This window comes from Podarcis erhardii, assembly GCF_964252035.2.
Source record: "Podarcis erhardii genome assembly, chromosome: 2".
Classification (NCBI taxonomy): domain Eukaryota; kingdom Metazoa; phylum Chordata; class Lepidosauria; order Squamata; family Lacertidae; genus Podarcis; species Podarcis erhardii.
The window spans coordinates 48,286,462-48,307,791 of record NC_138498.1 but is presented as its reverse complement, the minus strand read 5'-3'; the positions used below and the strand labels follow the sequence as shown (position 1 = coordinate 48,307,791).

The following is a 21,330-nucleotide window of genomic DNA, read 5'->3' as shown; positions in this document are numbered from 1 at the left end:
GCAGGGACAAGAGAGCGAGTCCTCCTGGAACTCGGGCAACTAATGACCTCTCTCCAAGTGCTGAATCCAAGGAGACAAACCCCTCGCCAGCGAAAAAGCAGCCGAAGTTGTCGACGGCACTCGCGTGCAATTACGGGAGGCAAGGGGGGGGGGAGGGAGGGGAAGACCGAAAGGAAGCGGGGGGGGGGTGGAGGGGAGAGAAAGAGAAAGAGCGAGCGGGCTGCAGTTTGAGGCGCCGATGCAGAGCTAGGAGAACCCCTTAAGCATGCAGACAACTACACGGCAGAAGTGAAGAGCGTTTACCAGCGGCGGCGGCGGCGGCAGCAGCAGCAGGTTGAGCAGCCGGAGCTCCTCACACCATCTCCGTGAGGTAACTTCGCCAGCAGAGCCCTGACGGATTCCTTCACTGTGGGAGGGGAGGCCCCTCCTGAGGGGAAAAAAGGCGCGATATCCCGAGCGGCCAAAGCGTCTCTCCTGGCGCCGGGCTCGTGCCTCCACCGGCGCCGGGGAGAGCCGAGGGAGGAAGGCTGCCTGCCTTGCCTGCCTTGCCTGCCTGCCTGCGAGCTTAGCCACCCAAGCAGCTCAGTGGCAGCTGCTCTCTGAATCCAGCCTAGCGGCGGGCGGCACAACCACCAGGTTGCACGAGCTCCTGAATGGGGGGCGCGAGCCAATCCCCGGGCTCAGTGGCGCGCGCGCAGGGGTACCGTGCACAGGCGCGCCCGGCCGCCGGCTGCCTGCAAACAGCGAGAGCAGCAGCAGCAGCAGCAGCTTTAAAGCCAGAGCGGCAGCCGCGGCGGCGGCGGCGAACAGCAGCCGCTGGGTTGGTTTATTTTTTTTTGCTCTGTGCACGGCTGGGGAGGTTATGCAGGGTGCGAGACGCGAAGGCGGCATTTGTTTTCCCTCTCGGCTGCTCAGGCAGTTAAGGGAATCTCAGATATATATATTTTCCCCCTTTCGCGCGCGCGCGCCAGGCGCTTTCCCGCTGCTGGGAAGGTCCCGCATAGGCGAGCGTTGGCGAGGCGGGGAGGCGTTTGCCAGCAAAGGGAGCAGGCGGTTGGGGGTCGGATGTCAAGTGCCCAGCAAGTGCTTGGGGCTCAGGACCAAGGTCCCTGACAGCACTGGAGGGGAAAGGGTGGAGTTTCCCCATAGCATCTCCATGGCGGTGGGGCAGGTAAGATGGCTCTCTGGTGGGCTGTTAGGCGTGCTGGCCTCCCCCCCCCCGCCCCCCAAAAGCCCTCTTTAATAATTGCACCGAAGGAGTCAATGGACATTTCATTTGCACGTTGCTATGGGGAATAGGGAACGGCACTAGGGGAAAACTGAACAGGGAAGAATTTACTGGCAGGCTGAGGGCCTAAGTAAAAGTAAAATCTATGGTGCACTTGAAGGATCCTGGATTTTTAAAGTAAGGATCACATATGCTTTGTCAAAAACACACCTCTTGTTTATCCGCCTTCCTCATCTCTTTACCCTCTGATAGCTGAGCAATATATTTTTAGGACCCACCCTATTCTTCATTTTGCTTTACTTGATTTTAATCTTTTATTCTTATAGTGTTGTCACCCACCCTAGGCCCTGTGGTGAAAGCCAGGTAAAAAATCAAATAAAGAAATAAATACGCCTTAAAAAAAAAAAAGGATCCAGCAAGGCCTGTATGCACAAAACTCCAGGCCCAGAACACAAAGATTCCAAGATTTGCCTCATTTCTCCACACAGATTTCAAAAATATCCCAATTTCTGCTGACTATCACAGTGATGAGAAAATCTAAACTGGGCACGTGATTTCTATATACAGTTCTTCTCTCACATCCCCATGCCTAATTGTGCTTTAAAGACACTGCACTTTTCACCAACATTTCTTTCTCCCCCTCCCATCATTCATAAGAATTGTGTGTACCTAGCAATAACATTTACAGAACTTTCAAATAGGCTTACTATATTGTTGTATTATTTTTCAGCAGAAAAGTCAAGGATCGTGATGGAAATGGATACTCTTCACTTTGCTCAGGATATACTTGGTACTTCACAGGGAAGAGTTGAACATTACAGCCTTTTATTTCTGTGATCAATAGAACTAGAGGGAGGCAATGACTACCTACTCCAATGAACAGTCCAATTGCTGAACCAGAAGTAAGGATGACTCCTGGGAATACTGTCATTTCTCCCAAAATATTTCATAGGACACGGGTGGTGCTGTGGTCTAAACCACAGAGCCTAGGGCTTGCCAATCAGAAGGTTGGCGGTTCGAATCCCCGCGACGGGGTGCACTCCCGTTGCTCGATCCCTTCTCCTGCCAACCTAGCAGTTCAAAAGCACATCAAGTCCAAGTAGATAAATAGGTACTGCTCCAGTGGGAAGGTAAACAGCGTTTCCGTGCGCTGCTCTGGTTCGCCAGAAGCGGCTTAGTAATGCTGGCCACATGACCTGGAAGTTGTACGCCAGCTCCCTCAGCCAGTAAAGCGATATGAGCGCCACAACTCTTGAGTTGTCCACGACTGGACCTAACGGTCAGGGGTCTCTTTACCTTTACCATATGCACACATCTCCTAGGAACATAGCATAGTTTCTTGAATGCAAGCAAATGAATGATGAGTTTAAATTTTAAGAAGACGTAGTAAGCCTGAGATAGTTTGAAGAAGAAAAATAGATGGTTCCATCTATCTACCAACCTCCAGCTTGGCAAGTAGAAGCTAGTGAACTAACTCTGCCACTTTTTAAAAATTTTATTGTGAAAAAACTTGGCCAGGACTGAAAGGCAAGCCTTCAGCCTCTCGCCAAAGAACCAATACAGTCATCTGTAAGAGAGCTCTGTAAGGGCAGCTTAATTAAAATGGAATAGAGCTTTTACAACCACATCAGAAAATTATTTGAAGGCTGGATAGCACACAGTTGTACACAAAAGAAGTCCAAAATGCTTCAGTAATACATTTTGATTGAAGTGTCAAGTGAAGAATAACATCTTTCCCACTCCTTTGTATGAAAGAGACTTCCAGGGAAATGCCTTTTTGTCCATACTTCATCATATAACTGGAAAACTTTGAAGGACATTACCTGACAACCAGTTTCTTCTTATTGGTGTCAGTGGCCTTAAACTAAAGTATGAAAAAAATACTGACTTTCTAAACTTAAACCCACTTGTAGAACACTATGGATGTGCTATAGACATATTTGTATGTTGTAGATCACCCTGTGATCTTTGGGTGAAAGGCAGTATGCAAATTTTAATAGTAGTAATAGTAGTAGTAGTAATAATAATACAGTATTCATATTCACAGGACTGGCCCTATCATTAGCCAAAGTGAGGCAACTGTCTCCAGTGGCAGAATGCTGGGGAGTGGCAGCAGTAGCCCCTGGTCGATCCTGCGGAGCTCCCTAGGCATTCCTCTCTGCTGCCACATGGGCTGTCCTGGGGCCCCTAAGATCGTCTGCAGCCTCAGGTTTGGTAAAGGATGCTATCTGATTGCCAGCATCAAAAGAAGTTTCAACTTCCAGTCTAGTCAGTTTCTGTATGTGGAGTGGGTGGGTGCCATCTTGTCCCTCACACCAGGCAGCAAATTTTCTGGGCCTGGGCCTGCTTATTTAGGTGTTTAAGTCATAAAGGGGCAACAATTGTTGAAAAGCTCTGCCCATGTTGTTGCTTGGTTTATGCCAGGTTTCCTGTGTTACGTCTGCAGTTGGAAACTTTTTCTACTCCTGTAATTAAGCCTTACAGCATTCTCTGAATAAGCAGGAAGCCTCCACAGATACAAAATATCCCTTGCCGCAGACAGAAGTTATACAAGGACACGGGGAATCCAGAGGGAGCCATTTGATGACAGGGATAGGCCACTACAGCCCTTTTCTATATGTTGCCCTTTCATGGCTGTGACACCAGAGGAGGGCTAGTGTGGGGATCACATGAAACTGATGTCAAAGGCAAATTAATAATATGAACAACACTTAAATTAGAAGTGGGGACTGTTGCAAAAGATTAATGCAAACCTGCATGCCATGAACTTGATAAATTATGTGAGATGAGTGTTCATCAGTCAAGACCTCTGTGTGAAAGAACCAACCTCTGCTGTATGAAAATAAAATCCCTTTCCCTCAAATAATGGACTTTCCCCTTTAATTTCCTCAGATGAATTAGTGTAGTGTTAGAGCAACCCACACAATCCAGATCCTATTGTGCTTTGCAACAGAAAGCAGACACACAGCCAGAGATGCTTGCAGAGTGAAAGCCCCAACTCTAAAGGGCCCAGGTCCCCCCAAATTGAGACACCACAATAAGTTATTGTACAATAAATAATTGTAAATAAATAATTTTTAAAAATAATAAGAAATGAATAAAGAAATGCAGAACAAACCCAATGGCTCCATAGCTGTACCATACTTTTGAAAAGAGAGAGAGAGAGTAAAAGAAAGAAAATATTCATGTGCAAAATGGGAAGTTTTCCGAGTTCTGCTTTTGGAGCCAGCTACATTCCACTCTATTATGAGATAGGTACTACATCACTCTTCAACACACACACACACACCACAAGAGGAGAGAGGGAGAAGGTGGAGGGAGAGAGAAAAAAGTCTAGAAGAGGTGTGTGCATCGGGGGTGGGGGTGGAGCGAGCAGAGGAAATCCCAGCACCTCAACGTTCCAAACAAGAAGAGAAAAGAGATTTACAATCTTTGGCTACTTCTGCAAAGTGTGTGTGTGTACACACCGTAATGGTTCTCAGGTGCTATAATATTGTGTAAGAATGACTTTTGTTCACTTATTTTCCTAGACTTAGATAATAAACAACACATAAACTATTAGAGGTAAAAGTATGCATGAACAATACAATATTTTGCAAATGTGATTGATAATGGAAAATATAAGCCATGGAGCACTTCCACCTCAGTGTAAAATTTTATATAGAGATATAAACTGAAGCACCAATTTGTTAAAGGGAAAAAAAGATGACATCACGTGGTCATTTTTAGATATTCTTTTAATCCATTCATTATTTAGCTAGACTCTTTTGACAGAATGACCTTTGGTCAGAATGTCCGGGGTGTTAGGGGAGGTGTAGTACCTCTGTTGGGGGGACATGCCATGCTTCTGCATAGTTCATCCACCACTGGTCCCCACCCTGCACTTAGCTCTCACCTCTGGCTCCTAGAAGCAGTCAGCATGCAACAGTGGCCACACCCCTGGGAATGGCTTTGACTGGCTGACTAAACTAGGTGAGGGTAGCCAGTGGGAGTCAAACTCTTGGTGAGTTTGGGAGTTCCCTTGCATGCAAAGACAGGTTCTGGCAGATTGAGCGTATGAGATTAATTGTGGGTCAAAGAGTTAATAAGGCACATTGATGCCAAAAATATTGCTCTGCTTTCCTTTGGAACACATCAGCAAGGCTGAAGGGGGGGGGTCCTGTTGTATGGGCAGCACAAGACCTCCATATACACTGCCTAGGCTTGTGCCCCAGGAAGGTCACTTCCGTGCTACTGACGCAACAGTTTGACTTTACCCCCAGAGGCGTACTTTATTGTCTCTTGAGACAGATGGATGCCAGCATCATGCATACATATCTCCAAATAATTTACAGCCACTATGGGGAATGCACGTGTGGGCATTAAATGATGTGCTTCTTAATGCTGTCTCTCCCCCCCCCCCCCCAAAAGCACACAACTGTTAAATAACACATTGGAAGATAAATCAGTTAGCATGAGAAGAAATGTTGAATTGTGCTACATGCAAGAGTCATTTGAACTAACACATTTTCTGGTTAGCTATTATTCAGACTTAGATCTTCCCTACAGTAGTGCCGCAGAAGATCAGATGCTTTTATTCATTCATCATTTAAAAGTTTTTTTTCATACTGTGAAAGAAAGACCCCATTCCCATGAGGTTTATGCTAGTCATAGAGCACTAGTATCCTTGTTTCTGGTGATGCCTTTCTAGATCTGTGCTAGCAGATCTGTGAGTACCATCATTAGGCTATGCAAAAATTACAGTTACTGTGACTATGAACAAAATCTGTTTAATGTTAATAGACTGCCTTAGAATCTGGAACAAGCTAGGACTTGACAATGCCCTGTGTATTAAAGTCCTTGGGAACTAACTACAAGCACTCACCTTTGGGAGGTGTTCTCTCTAATGATCTAGCAATGCGCATGATGTGCATTTTGTAGTATGGTATTCTATCATTCTTGTATTCCATGGTAGGTACACATTCATTTCAATAGCACTTGCTTTATAAGAATATTTTTTAAAGCTTGAGATTCTGAAATGGTGGAATCACTGGAAGTTAAACAATATGCAACCACAATATGAATCTTAATATACACACTATTATATAATTTAGCTTTCTATTTTTCTTTAGATTATGGCTTAGATCCATAAATCTTTTCTGCTCCATCTTCCCTCTGCAATCCCTTGCTTATCTGCAAAAGAGAGGTTTTTGGGAAGGGGCTGGCAAAGACACTTGTACATACAGCCTTTGAAGGGATGCAGGTGGCACTGTGGTCTAAACCACTGAGCCTAGGGCTTGCCGATCGGAAGGTCAGCAGTTTGAATCCCCACGATGGGGTGAGCTCCCGTTGCTTGGTCCCTGCTCCTGCCAACCTAGCAGTTCGAAAGCACATCATAGTGCAAGTAAATAAATAGGTACTGCTCCTGTGGGAAGGTAAATTGTGTTTCCATGCACTGCTCTGGTTTTGCCAGAAGCGGCTTAGTCATGCTGGCCACATGACCCGGAAAAATTGTCTGCAGACAAACATCGGCTCCCTTAGCCAGTAAAGCGAGATGAGCGCCACAACCCCAGAGTCGTTTGTGACTGGACTTAACTGTCAGGGGTCCTTTACCTTTAAATGTTGCTAACTTGCTATTACAGAAAACATACTGAAAATACAGATAGGTAGCCGTGTTGGTCTGCCATAGTCAAAACAAAACAAATTCCTTCCAGTAGCACCTTAAAGACCAACTAAGTCAGTTCTTGGTATGAGCTTTCGTGTGCATGCACACTTCTTCAGATACAGCAAAATCTATATTTTGCTTGCTTGATAAGTAGATGTGTGGATTGATATTTTCACAAGCAATCATAGCATCTGTTATGATTACTGATTACTTGGTATCTGAAGAAGTGTGCATGCACACGAAAGCTCATACCAAGAACTGACTTAGTTGGTCTTTAAGGTGCTACTGGAAGGAATTTGTTTTGTTTATACTGAAAATAGATAGATATAAATATAGATTTTGCTTGCTTGATAAGTAGATGTGTGGATTAATATTTTCACAAGCAATCATAGCATCTGTTATGATTACTGATTACTTCATTCTTCATATATGGGCATTTGGAGATTCCCTGAACAATGCTCAGCATTATTTCACAACACACATGATAAGAGTTAAATTTAGTAATAAATGGTACATAAAAATATTCGCTTTGTTATGCCACAATGATTCACATCCTGTTTTATTCTATTTATCAACTTTTAAAATATTCAAAATTACTTGAAAAAATATAATAGGGGCAGTTTATTTGAAAGCAAAATTGTTGTTGCTGTTACCATTATTAGCAAGGAAAATAAAAACAAGGCACTGACGATTATTATTTATGTTCTAGTAACATCAAAAGCCTTCCTTCAGTATGCGACTTCAACGTGCTGGAGACTGTACAAAACACATCGTTTATCATGGCAGTTCTGTGAGAGGTTTACAAAGTTCAATACTTTTCAAATACTTTTGTAATGAAAAGCAGAATCATACAACTAAGCATTGTGCTTAACATTTTGCACTGGAAAACAGTAGATGTTTGATTTCTACTTTATTCTGCAGTGAAAATTCCACAAGGTGCTTATTATTTATTATTTTTGTGAATAAGTGCCAGTTCACATAACCATCAAACTTGTGGCAGCCACTTAAAAACATTTGTACATCTCTTAACTACCTGTTCACAGGTAGAGTTGGATTCTTAAAAAGAAAGTAAGTTCCCACAAAGGTAGCAGAAGGTGTGATATCCTCCCATGTGTCCAACTTAGGTTTCTCATAGAGTTTATTGTAACTCTTTAATTTTCCTTTTCCAATTATCATTGGCTGGGCACAAGCATTGTAGCACTTTAACAATACTTGTAAGGGAGAACTGTGCATGTCTCCTTAATGGTAAAGTATAGTGCATTTCCTTTTCTAAAACCAAATATGCTGTTCCTCTCTGGTCAGTGACCTAAATAAATCGATTCATTCAGTCCTATGCTGTTCCTACACATACAGTCTGTGTTGCAGACTAAGTAATATGTGCAGATTGGATAGTGCACCATTCTTTGTTTGCAGTGACCAGGAACACAATCTAGCTATACCTGTTAAGTAGCAAACTAATACATGCAGAAATTTGAAGCTGGAAAGAGTCTGCAGGCTATGTAAATCAGTCCTTATAATAATAACAACTGTTACACCTCTAGAGCAAGATATAGCTCATGCTAATTATTTTATGAAAATAAATGCAAAAAAAAGAAAATGACCCTGCCTCATAAATGTCAGTGAGAGAGTAAATTATATGCTTCAATTTTCCAATATAAAGAACCAGAAATTTAAAGTATTGTAACATTGGAAATTTGGACAGGAGGTGGTTAATGGGACCCAAATCACTGCAGATGTTCTTTAATGGTCTTAGGTTGTCAAGCATCTCGTTTTGTGAGAGAGATTATTAGGGAGATAGTGCTAGGAATGAGTGTATGGGGTGTTGGGGGGGTAGTACTTCTTGTTCACTCAGCTTTCACCTGTGGCTCCTTGAAGCTGTCAGCATGCAACAGCAGCCACACCTCAGGAATGGCTTCGACTGTCAAGCTAAACCATGTGAACCAATGAGTCTCAAACCCTCAGTGAGTTAGGGACTTCCCTTACATGCAAAGACAGGCTTCAATGGATTTAGCAGATGAGACCAAGAGTGATCCAACGGTCTGCATGTTCTGTAGAGGGAAGTGAGGGGCAGATGGGGCTTGTCAACCTGGGAAGGCTAGGAGAAGAAAAACTCTGGTCCTAAACCCCGCTGCTGTGTGGGATATCTTTGGGAGAAGAAAAGGCTAAACCAGAGAAGAGTCCCTAAAAAGTTTGATGGTACTTCATATGCCTCCTTCTGGCAACTCTTGCAGCCAAGCTGGTGCCAAACCTTTGTCTCTGCTTTCCTTTCGACCACATCATCAAAGTCTAGAGGGGGCTTGCCATCTGGGCAGCCGAGGCCCTCAATACACATTGTTCAGGTGTGCACCCCAGGGAGGTCACTTGAGTGCTACTATCACAGGTTTGACTTTCCCCTGGAGCAGGGGTCAGCAAACTTTTTCAGCAGGTCCACTGTCCCTCAGACCTTGTGGGGGGCTGGACTATAATTTTTTTGGGGGGGGGGATGAATGAATTCCTATGCCCCACAAATAACACAGAGATGCATTTTAAATAAAAGCACATATTCTACTCATGTAAAAACACACTGATTCCAGGACCGTCCATGGGCCAGATTTAGAAGGCAATTGGGCCGGATCCAGCCCCCAGGCCTTAGTTTGCCTACCCATGCCCAGGAGGCACATTCCACTGTCTCTCAAGATTGGCAGATGCCAACAACAAAAGTGCTAGGAACTATCAAAATGGGTTTTTTCCTTTCTCTTTCCCTACCCCACAACTGATGAGATCCAGGTGTCTTTGTGTTAAAAAGAGCAAAATACTGTAGTTTTTAACTGGGAGTAAGACAGAGGAACAATAGAGAGCTGAATTCAGTCTTTGTAAGCTAACAGCATTTGAGGGTATACCATGCCCCTGTCTGGAGTAGTGAATTTGGAATGTTTAAGCTGCACCTTTGTTTATATTCAACCTGTATATTTGTAAATAGACTCAGATCTGTCAAAAATGCCAATCAACCTCCAGTTACCTCCTTCTGAAGAAAACCAAACCCACGAAACTGTTTGGAGAAGTGGTGGGCCCTAACTGTATTGTACTTTGGAGGAATCATGTCTTATATTCCGTTGCTGACAATATGATAATTATAGCACCCAGGACTGTGCTGCAAGGAGTCGTGTGTGCATGTGAATGCATGCATAGACATACATGCAGTTTATATGAAAATAATTATGTGACCATGTTCAAGAAGGTGGAGTTATTTTTTTAAAAAACCAACTAGGTATAAAGGCCTGTAATAATACTTCTCTCTAATGAAATACTTACTGAACACTTAATGAATATCACCATCACCATTAGTTACCAAAATTACTATAATGTTAGCAATGAAAGATGAAAAGAGAGCACACAGACTGATCCACAACAGATTTGTGTCTATTTGATTCAAAAGTGTTACATTTCAGAGAGTAAAATCAAATGAAACTAACATAAGAGTCAGGAGTGCATATACTAACTTGATTTGATTGATAGGCTTTGCATTTCTCTGGCTTTTTTATCTCACACTTCTTGTTTCATAAGCTTTGCCAAATTACTGCAGCACAATTACTTTTACTTATTTTTTAATGCTCTTGGAATAATTCTTTTATATTCTTTGATATCTTCAAACAATAGTAAGCTATATTCAGGCTCATGTCATAGAGATATCTTTTTTAAAATAACTTGATTAAGTTAACTAAGTATCTTCATCTGCAGTAGTTCAACAGGAAATTAACATTTTGATCACTGCTTCCAAGTAAGCACATGCAAATGTTTGCTGGTCTTTTGTATTGGTCCTTTTGTTTTATCCTGATTTTAAAACATAGTTGAGCTGCCATGGGATTCATCATCTATGCCAACAAATGGTTGCATTCGGTATCATGCACTTGAATAAGGAATAGTTCTGTTCAAGAGGAAGGTGAAAGCTCTGTTGGATCCAATAGCCGGTCCCTGTTTCCTTATCTCTGTGTACAAAGCAGCTATAGGAGGACATCTATCAAGACCAGAGGAGGGCCATTGGTAGTCCACCCAGTCTCTGACACTTTTATATTTATTTCATTTATAATATTTATAGGTTGCCTTTATGAGTAAAACTCACTCAAGGTGGATTGCACTATAACAGATGAACATGTAATTTTCAACAATAGTAAAACAAAACACAATACAAAACCTCACAATATTAACAAAAGCTTCAGTAACTACACATCTATGGAATGGGAGCAGACCGTACAGTCCTGTTAACTAGGTTAAGACAAAGTGTGTTCTCCTTCATGGAGAGCACGTGTTACAGTGGGGTCTAACAGGACACCCCCTCTTGGTTACTGGGTGGGACCGTTTGGATGGCCATGACTGTGATTGGGCCAATTTGGATTGTTTGGGAGATTTTGATGTTACCAATTAGAGGGATGGCCCAAAGGTTATATTTTCTTGGCACACAGTTTTTTCAGTTCTTTTGCTGTGTGCATTGGATCGCCCTACTGCCCTCCCGAATTTAGGGCTGTTGCGTTTGACATTGCTATGCCTGTCATGAGGTCATCTGCTTTTGGGGCAGGGGCCTGGTAGGAATTTTGTCCATTTGGCAGATTTGCCATTTTGTCCATTTGCCATTGGGTTTTTGCCTATTGCGTAGCAAATCATCACAACTTGTAAGGTTGCGGTTAGGCATTGGTTAAAAATTGGTTGGTGGAGGGGTAAGGGTTGGCTGTGTCTGTCCCTCCAATGCTGCTGCTGCAAGAGAATTCCGTTAAAGGAATCCAGGGGTTTGCCATACTTTTGTCCGTATCCCTGGCAAGGGGCTAGGGCTGTGCAAGCCCCTGGGAGCATGAGGGGAGGGGCAATGGTACGCTGCCCAGCCCCATTCTCTCCCCAATATTGTTTTCCCTTACTGGCTTTCGCTGGAATCCGAAAGTCAGTTCTGTCCTGGGGCGGGGACATTATGTATTTTAATAAAGTTGTGGCCAAAATTATGCCAAAAACCTTAAACAAAAATTTCTGTGTGAATTGTGATTTATTTAGGGGGTGGCTTGGGGACCTCGACATGCAAAAGGCTAAGATTCACAGGGAGACATTCAATGTCACACTAAGATGATAATTCTGTCAAGGCAAGCATTTCAGCTTGCCAGATGGACGTTTTCCCCCTTCTACCCCATGCACAGTTTCAGGGGTTCCCCTGCCCTGCCCCCCCCCCGATCTAATTGCAGGCGGTGTGGAGGTGCTTGGGGAAGGAGAGAGGGAAAGCCGCACTGGGTGAGTGGAAGCTGTACATTGGGGTGGATGTTGCATACTATTGCTCCTTTCTGTGTTTGAAAAGGCTCAGAGATCTGAGCACACACAATTCACAGAAACTAGTTCACCAGCCCCACTAAGCCAACAAAGCATTCATATGCAGAAGGGTTCATGACTGGTTATCACCTATGATCATTTTTAAAAAATTATCCCATACATGTCTACATAGTAGACACTGAGTTCAACGGGACTTTAGATACGTGCATATAGGATCGTGTGAAGACAAAAGCATTTAGTATAACTTTAAAAAGGAAAGGAAAAAGAAATCAGGAGTCTAAACATAGTCAAAAGCAGTGCTTAGCATATTATAAAGTGGTGCTTTTTACAAAGGCATGCAGCCGTCCATCACAGATGTTGCTATATTAGAAAGCCTTTTGAAAGGGGAGCATTTTTCAGTCTGCCACAAATTATGCTTTTAAAAACGCAGGAGGATATGCTTTGCCATTTAACTTAGGGTTACAAAACAATGTGGTAGCTCGTGTAGCATGACTGGATGGAAGCATATTTATTCATTTATTCCCACTGTGGGCATAAACTGGATGAATGCTTACAATAGAAGCTACGATATCCATTAGCACTTTGACCAAACCACCTTAAGTTATATTCTGTCACACTTTCTCAATTTAAAGCTGAAATGTCCCCATATTTTAGCGATGCACAATAGATTTTAAAAAGATAAAATATTTAAGGTAGATCATGTATAATATCAGTTGCTATTCAGCTATGAGGGGAAAAACATTCACATGCTATTCATTTGTGTGGGTCATTATGTGCCTTCCTCTTAAGAGCTGGAAGAAGAAACGGGCATCCTCAAGAGAAAAGGCATGTATAGAGCTGGTCCCAGAGATTCCCTTGTTTTCATCATAGCAGTTCCCACTGCTAAAGAGAAAGGAGCCACTTTTCACATGATATACAGCAGCTTTTGCAGTGAAATTACCAAGCAAAGCTCTGCCCCTTTGTGAATTTCTCTCTTAGATGCTCGAGTCTTTTCCCAACGATAATCCTTTGTATTCAATAGAAATTGCAACAATTTCCTTAATTTCCCAATAACTCTCAGTGTGTGTGTGTTTTTATTTTTATTTTACTGCTACAGCTGTGCCAACAAATATACGAACAGAAATTACACTAGAATGTTTGGCTCCTCCTTAAGAAACACATAATTATGATTTTATGTAATACACCTCCAGGCTACAGAATACATCTATAGGATTTCTCTCTGTATAGACAAGATGTGCTATCCTCCGTGTTTTAGCAGTTGAGTGAACTAAGCTGATACAAATGAGGCTTGAAATGTTAAATGCAACTAGCATTATCAAAGGTTCTCATATCAAATAATTTTATTTCTGTAGAATTCGATTGAGATTAAGAACTCATGTGATGACTAAAACACCCAGTAGTTAAATCAAATAGTCTAGCAATATATCTGCAGGGGAGCCTGAAAATAAATGAAATATTCTGTATGTCTTAACTGCTTGTAAGCAAGGCTTCAGAGTCATGCAATGTAACACAGGCCTGTGTGATTTAGGGCCTACAGTGGGCCTAAACTTAATCTTCCGTAAACTGAAAGGATCCTTCTGTCTATGGAAGACTTTGATCTGGAAGAGGGATTGTGCTAGTGGAAGGGGAAGGGAACTTGACTGCCAGCCATTCAGAAGCGTGGCACTCTGAGGGCTGGAAGGGATGCATGTGGAAATCAGTAAATATGCTTCCCTTTTTTGCCCATGGGAGTGAATTTGGATTCAATCTAGTATGTGTGTGGATGGATGGACGGGCGGATGGACGGACAGACCGACAGACAGATGGCATAATGAAATCAAAGTAAATTATGGAGTCTTGAAGGCAGCCACTAAATTTGTCAGCTACTAAATAATGCAAATATCGGACAACCACATTCTCCTTAGCTCTGAAAAAAAATCAGTCAAGCAAAATAAGGTACCACACTTTATCATACTTCCTGATATATATTTTACAGAATATTTAGATTGAAGATGGTTTGAAATAATGGGGGGAAAGTGTTCACATGCTTCCCAAACTCGCAAAAGGGGAAAGTGTCTCACTCCTAGCTTTTAAAATTGCTCATGTATTTCAGTAGTGCCATAATATATTCTGAAGTGACCAGAGTGACCAATTAAATTGTGCTGAATTCTTTCAGGCCAGCTTTAATAGACATACAGAAGAGACTTTAAGAATACTTTGGGATAAAGTCCAGATGCTTTAATCAAATAAACTACTCAGTTTAAGCATAGGTGGGCCTATTTCTGTATTTCATTTTAAGGTCTTTGCTGCCTGTAATATTTTGGCGGCAATCCAGTCCCCATTTGCTGTTAAAATCAGCTTCTGAACATCTTTTCACAAGCCACACATAATTTGGTAACCACCTAAACCATCACTGAGTTTAAGGATCATATTCTGAGAAACTTCACAGTCATGCCAAGCTCCTATCAAATATATCTGATTTATATATTGTTGGCATACAGGCACAATGAATCAGTAATTTCAACGTTAGCTATACGTAGAACTTCAATCTATAACAGCCATTGCTGTTATAGATTATACAGTTTTCCACAGATACTATTTTGAGGCTGGACCAGTGTTCTACCATAAGCTTTCTTCCAAAAGATGGGTTCATATAATGGGGCAGTAACTATTCACAAGCCTACATTTTCCTTCAAGGATCTCTTTCAGGCTGAGTTTCAGCACACACTGAGTAGTATGTGAACAGCATTATGTCAGGACTGTTGATTTCATGACAGAAGTGAGTCATGAAAAACCATCGACCAAATGATGTGTCTTAACCACAAATATATGTATTATAATATTTATTATGGGAAACAAAGTATAACCAGAGTCCCAGCATTACTGAACTCTCTACAGTGTTCAAATGAAACAGGGAATGGAGGGTGCAATGGCTTGTGAGAGAGTTCATTTGTATTCAGCCTATTCTTTTTGGTCCATCTCTCTCAGAGGTTGTTACAGAGGCATTCTCAGTAAATTCATGCTGTGAGCAACCCAAGAGTTTTCATTGGTTGCCTTTTCTGTGTTCCCAAACTCTCATCTATGCATGTTGGGATCAGAAATACCCCATAGCTCTTAGATCTGCAGGAGAAGTTTGCCTCTTTTATATACAGAACCCCTAGCTATGCAAAAGGTGTAGGATTAGGATGGGCATAGCAGCATATACATGATGAATTGTTAATCCGCCTTCACTCAAATACTCAGAAAACAAACAACACTCACATAGCTCTCAGCTACCTTATTAGACTGAAGTAAAATCTGACTTGTCGATTATTGGCTGCAGGAAGATTTGTGGCAGGACACAATCTTACTTACCTAGTCTTAGAGTCAAGAGCAATTCTTACTCATTCTTTGATGTCTTTGCAAAGTATATTCCTATTCTCTATAGGAAGGGACTGTACAAGAGAATGGTGCATCAAGCTGGTCTCAGCTAGAGTCCAGAAACACATTAAAGCATCTTTTACAGTGCACACCTGCTGGAGGTAGTTTTATTTTGGATTTGGCTCTTAATTCACTACTAAAACAGTCACTGGATTCCAGCTTAGAAGAAAATGTTGATAATAAGATATTACATATGCTTAGCATTTAATACTGCAGTTCACCCTCACTCCTGCAATTTAGCAGATGCTTTTTACAAAACCATTCACACACAAATAAGCAAAAACCCTAAGAGATGGGATGTGTAAGAATCTCATAGCATATTGCAGGATGATGACTTCTTAACCTGGTCCAGAAAGAGATCCTTTCATATCTGCAACTGAGAGTGAATATCAAAACTCTTCCACTCAGATTTTATCTCAAGTGGTTTGCTGGTTTATCTGTCATACACAAATTGCCCTTAAACAAAACCACTTTGGCTGGTGTGTCAAAAAATCTTGTTCAGAATATGCAAGGGACATATAACCCTTTTGATAGGAACATAGGAAGCTACCTTATATACAGGCAGACTGTCAGTCCATCCAGCACAGTATGGACTAGGAGCAGTTTTCTAAGGTTTTGAAATGTGGTCTCTTAAACCCCTACCTAGAGTTGCCAGGGATTGAATTTAAGATCTTTTGCATGCTTTCTACCATTAAGCCATTGCCCCTCTCCTCATAGGCACTCATATTACTAGATTTGTTTCTGCTTATTTATTATTCCTTAGTGTTGGATCTGCTACAATTTCTAGTGGAAGTGAACAATGCTGATTTAAAGAGATTATAGTTATCCCTCTCTGGGTATCCAGAAGGAGTTATGGGGTATTGTTCCTTATGATCTTGGAAGTTGTCTTTATGGAGAGATGTTTTCAGAGCACTGAAGTGAAATAACATCAGTATGTCATAGTTTATATCAACTACATGAGAAGCAGTATAAATTCTTGATCAGTGGAGATAATGCTTAACTGGTGACAGCTAGCAAGCTTAATCCAGACAGGATTGAACAGATGGTGTTGAGGGTATTTGGAATCTAGAAGTGTGGACTGTGTATAAATGGGATTTTCTCTTCTAAAGAGAAAGGAGAGATATTTTAGATGTTCTAATGGATGTAGCATTTCCTCCCAAATGGTCAGATGGTACCTGTGGCATGGAACATATTTAACTAGCTTTGTTTATTCTAGGAGTGGAGCTTGGCACACATAATCAGTGGTTTGGAAACCGAAGGACAAACTATTAAACTGGTGAGATTTGACCCAAAGTGACTGGCATCATCACTCCTTGATTTTTTGTGTTCTTTTATTGGTTCTTTTTTAAAAGGGGGGGGGGAGGAGGAGTGGCAGACAGAAAGAGATAGGAGAGAGAGAAGCAACCAGATGTAAAGAACAGAGTCCCTTTCTCTTCAGTAGTTGCAAGGAAGAAGCTATTTGGTTCCAGTGGCTTTTTCACACCTGCACTGCAAACTGGATCTGCAAAACCCCCCATTTTATACAGCTATTAAGAATATAGGAATCCTGCCTCTTTGCATTATTCACATAATAGCCCACCTACCTGATGAGAATGGCTTTAGATTTGACATGGGGGGGGCACACACACACAAGTGCCTTGTGGTTCTTGTTCTTCTACATCATTCTCTATCTTTTCCAAAATGCCAAATTGCCGCAGCATTTCTGTTGCCTATGAGATGCATCAGCTTCCCAGTAAAAGACAGCCTTTCCATCCTCTAGGATGGGTGGGAAGATACAAATTTGTATTTCAGGTGAAAAATAGAGATGTAAAGGAAAGCACAATACACTTGCTCTTTCTGTTCCATCAACATCAGTACTGTTTGAAGTAATTCAGAGGTTTTCAACCTTTTTGGGTCCACAAATCCCTTGACCAACTACATTCTTTCTGCGGCTGCCCTGTGGGGCTCAGGAGCCCAGTTATGTCACCCTTTGCCTGCAGAGCTGACAGCCCCTCACCTATTTTTGAACACTCTCCCTTGTGGAGTGTTCCCTTAGCCTCCTCTCTTCTCCTCTCTCCTTGGGAGTCCTCTGGGCAGCTGCAGCTGCTGCCTCTGGTCTATGAGCTGCCCCCCTGCCCCAAAGAGAGCTGCCTCCTCACACTGCCCCACAGGGCCTGGGAAGCACCTCCTGGCCAGCCCCAGAGGAACCATTCACCTGGGCAGCTTATAGCCACGTCTGCTGCAACGAACAACTGTGCAAGCCTTTGGGAGGCGCAAGAGGGTATAAGAGGAGGGAGGGAAGCAAAGAGGGACAGAGGCCAGTGTTTCCTGTGGCACCCCGACCATCATTCACGGCACCCCAGGGTGCCACGGCACACTGGTTGAAAACCACTGAAGTAATTAATTGAGCTGTAGTCTTAATATACAATGAGATATATTTAGGCTAAATATTCACAATCAAAACATTCATAGCTGCATGGATAGTAGAGCAATAGAATATGCCCAGAGAGGATGTAACCCCCCCAAACCCCCCCTCCTTCCTTGGAGACTTTAAGAAAAAGGTAGGGCTGACATCTTTTAAAGATGCCTTCCACATAGAACATCCAGTTGTACAGCAGATGATTTAACAGATGATCCACGGTGCTCTTTAAAATTCTATGGATGTGAGATGAGGAGAGCCATACATAACATAGTTCAGAAAATACCAAGTAAACATTGGACTATTAAAGTAGTGCTCTCTTTGATGTGGGAAGAAATCCTAAGCATAACTACCTTTCACCCAGAATAACAAGCTATGTGTAGTTTTCAACCTCCAGCTGAATCACCAGTCTCAACATAAAGTAGCGGTCCTGATTTCCACTTAATGCAAATGAAGTTGGGGGAAAATGCTAAAGTAACATTTTCCAGGTAGGATATAGCTTTTCTCTGAAATGATCATAGATGCATTAATCATTTTATATAGAACTAGAATCTAGTTAATAGATCATAAACGATGTGGGCAAAATGCAGAGAACTGATATTTTATTTATTCTGAGTGTAGAATAAGGAAAGTAGAGTAAGGAAAAAATGAGCTTATTATACCAACATGGAACCAACACTGGCTGCTTACACAGTTTCAAAAGAAAGGGGGAAATCCTATTCCTGCATCCTAAGAGCAGGATAGTAAGCGATGAACATGAGGAAATGCTGTTACATTTACTTAAAATTGGTTATAGTTGCAGATGAAGATTAAGCACAGGTTTCCTAAAACCTATGGGTTTTCTTGTGGAATTTAAATGAAGTTTTAGAGAAGTCATAATGTAGGTTTTCAGAGAGGGAGATCCAGACATAAGGGCAGCAAAGACAGTGACTGAGATTGCAGTCCTTTCTCTTTTCTTTTCTTTTCTTTTCTTTTCTTTTCTTTTCTTTTCTTCTTGAATATAGCAGATTCAAGTTTTATTACAAGGCCAAAGAGAAGAAACACTACTGCTGTAGGATAAGACATGGGACATCTGCGGTCAAAATTTCTCATAGTCCTTCCCCCACCAAAGGACTTCTTCTTCCTCCCACCCTTCCCCTCTTCTCCAACATCTGGCAGCGCAACTGTGGTCAAAGGAAGATTGACAGAAGTGTAAACAGCTGCCTTCTGACAGAAGCCATGTTAAGCGTTGCTTTCCTAAAGCAGAGTAGCCCACCGGCCAAGTCTTCCTGTGTGGCTATTTGTCTCCAAGGTAGGAGGCATCCTTCCCAGTTTTCTTCAGGGTGTTCAGCAAGGTGTCAACACTGTGCTCTGAGTCTATATTCACCTTGTCGCTGGGCAGGTCAATTTCAAACTGAACACCTCCCAGCTTGTTGAGAACACAGCTGGTGGCATTAGGGCACCCTTCATGGATCATGTCTACAAAGAATTCATGTTTTGGCATGGCTGCTGTGGCTGCTGCTCCTCTTCTTCCTCCAGAGCATGGGTTGGCAAACTAAGGCCCGTGGGCCAGATCAGGCTCAATTGCCTTTCAAATCTGGCCTGCAGATGGTCCGGGAATCGCCACATGGATCACCAGCAGGTGGATCGCCAGTGTGTGTGTTCTTTCCCTCTTCCTCCTTCTCCCTCACACGATGGTGGTGGTGGTGGTGCCTCCTCCCTCCCTCCTCCTGGCTTCTCCCCACCCTGCCTAGAGGAGGAAGGGGGCTGGGCTTTGTTGGTGCCAGTCCCTCTCCAGAGCCCTTTTGCACTCTGCTCATCATCCCTCCGCCGCTGCCAGCCCCTGCCGCTTGCAAGACACAGGAGCCGTGGTTGGCTGAGCGCCCCTCTCAAGCAGCCGCCATTTAAAGCAGCTCCTCTCTGGAGCCTTTTCACGTGCTGCTCATCGTCCCTCTTTTATTTTTTCTTCTTCAAAATATAGTCCTGCCCCCCACAAGATCTGAGGGACAGTGGACCGGCCCTCTGCTGAAAAAGTTTGAGGATCCCAGCTCCAAAGCCTTCCTGGCTGCTGCTCAGTAGAATGACGCAGCTCCCGTCACAGCCTCCACAAAAAAAGCCTTCTTGTTTCTTTTTGAAAAAAACTCAGGCTTCATGGGTAGAGAAACTTGGGTCCAGAGTGCATTTAGTCCTTCCTGAAAAGCATTTTTCTGACAGATGCATGTCATTGAACTGTGATAATGTATTTAGCTTTCCTGATAGACAGGTGTGTGTGTGCATGTCTGCAATGCAACGTACTGCACAGAGTTATATCCATTGCTCTGATGACCTTTGCCTCTGTTCCCATACATAGCCAGCATGTGGCCCCCTGAAGACTGCCCATGAGGAAAATGTTTCCCATCCCTTCTCAATAAGGTTGATGGAGCTCCCTCCCTCAGGTATTCCTTGAATGTAGAGTGGTTTATAAATTCTAAAATAAAGTAAAAATGAAATTGCATTCTAATTTTCATATAACTGAGGCCTTGTGTTTTAGGTCTGATTTCTTGTTGGTCCCTTCCCCTCTGGTTTTGTGTTAGCATTACAAATAGTCACTGTTCCTATTGCAAGAAAAGAAATTATGAAGCTTGGCAACATCATTAGTGCCAGATTGATTCCTTCTTGTCCTTTGATCCCCACATTCAAAGATAAAGATAAAGGCAATGCTGCATGCCTCAGAGTAACTGCAGAGAGAAAGGCTTTGAAGAAGAGAAGTAGTTCAGGGTAGACATGTTGAATATGAGACAGACATGGGATAGCTAAGTGGCTGAAGAAAATGCACACCTGGATATAAGGTGCTTTATACATCTTTCCCATTGTGCCATTGTTCTCCAACAAGTCACTTTTTCGTTGTTGTTTTCCTCTGCATGGTGTATAGCTCAGAACATTCCTGATGAATAATCAGAATCCCCATTCCACTGTCCTTTGGGCTCCTCTGGAGAAATTGGCAGCTTCTGAGGCCTGCAGCTCAAGGCTGCAAGGTCCAGTTGCAAGATGGGGACCACCTCTGAGGCTAATTTGCCTCCTCTGCTTGGAGATTTGGTTCAACATTTAATAAAGTGGCCCTATTTTCTTTCCATCTGCCTATGTCTCTATTTCAGGTCTTGGTCACAATTAACTTCATCTAGGTCTGTTCATAATGTCTGGGAAAGGCATGTGTTTGTTTTGAAACTAATGGACAGGAATTAGCCTATCAATAATAGAATAGAATAAAATCCAATTACAGGCCTTCTTATCAGGTTATAATCAGCATGCCACATATTCTAAAAGTTGATGAAAAGAATCATACTTAATTTACTAAATTGCAAAATCTATCCTTGTAAAGAAAATCCTGATTCACTTAAGATAGCAGGAACCAGAATATTA

General features: G+C 42.5%; 1 protein-coding gene and 1 pseudogene across 3 annotated transcripts in view; both read right to left on the bottom strand.

Annotated features, from left to right (window-relative positions):
• Positions 1 to 691, bottom strand: part of TENM2 (teneurin transmembrane protein 2) — a 782,612-nt gene extending 781,921 nt beyond the window's left edge. For both annotated transcript variants that reach the window (XM_081845776.1, XM_081845777.1), the window contains exon 1: positions 304 to 691. The gene's annotated coding sequence lies outside the window, so the exon portion shown is untranslated. The remainder of the gene's footprint in view (positions 1 to 303) is intronic.
• An 18,285-nt stretch (positions 692 to 18,976) lies between these two features.
• Positions 18,977 to 19,461, bottom strand: LOC309335422 (copper transport protein ATOX1 pseudogene; annotated as a pseudogene). The gene has a single exon. The product of its transcript is annotated as a copper transport protein ATOX1 pseudogene (transcript).
• Positions 19,462 to 21,330: the final 1,869 nt, after the last annotated feature.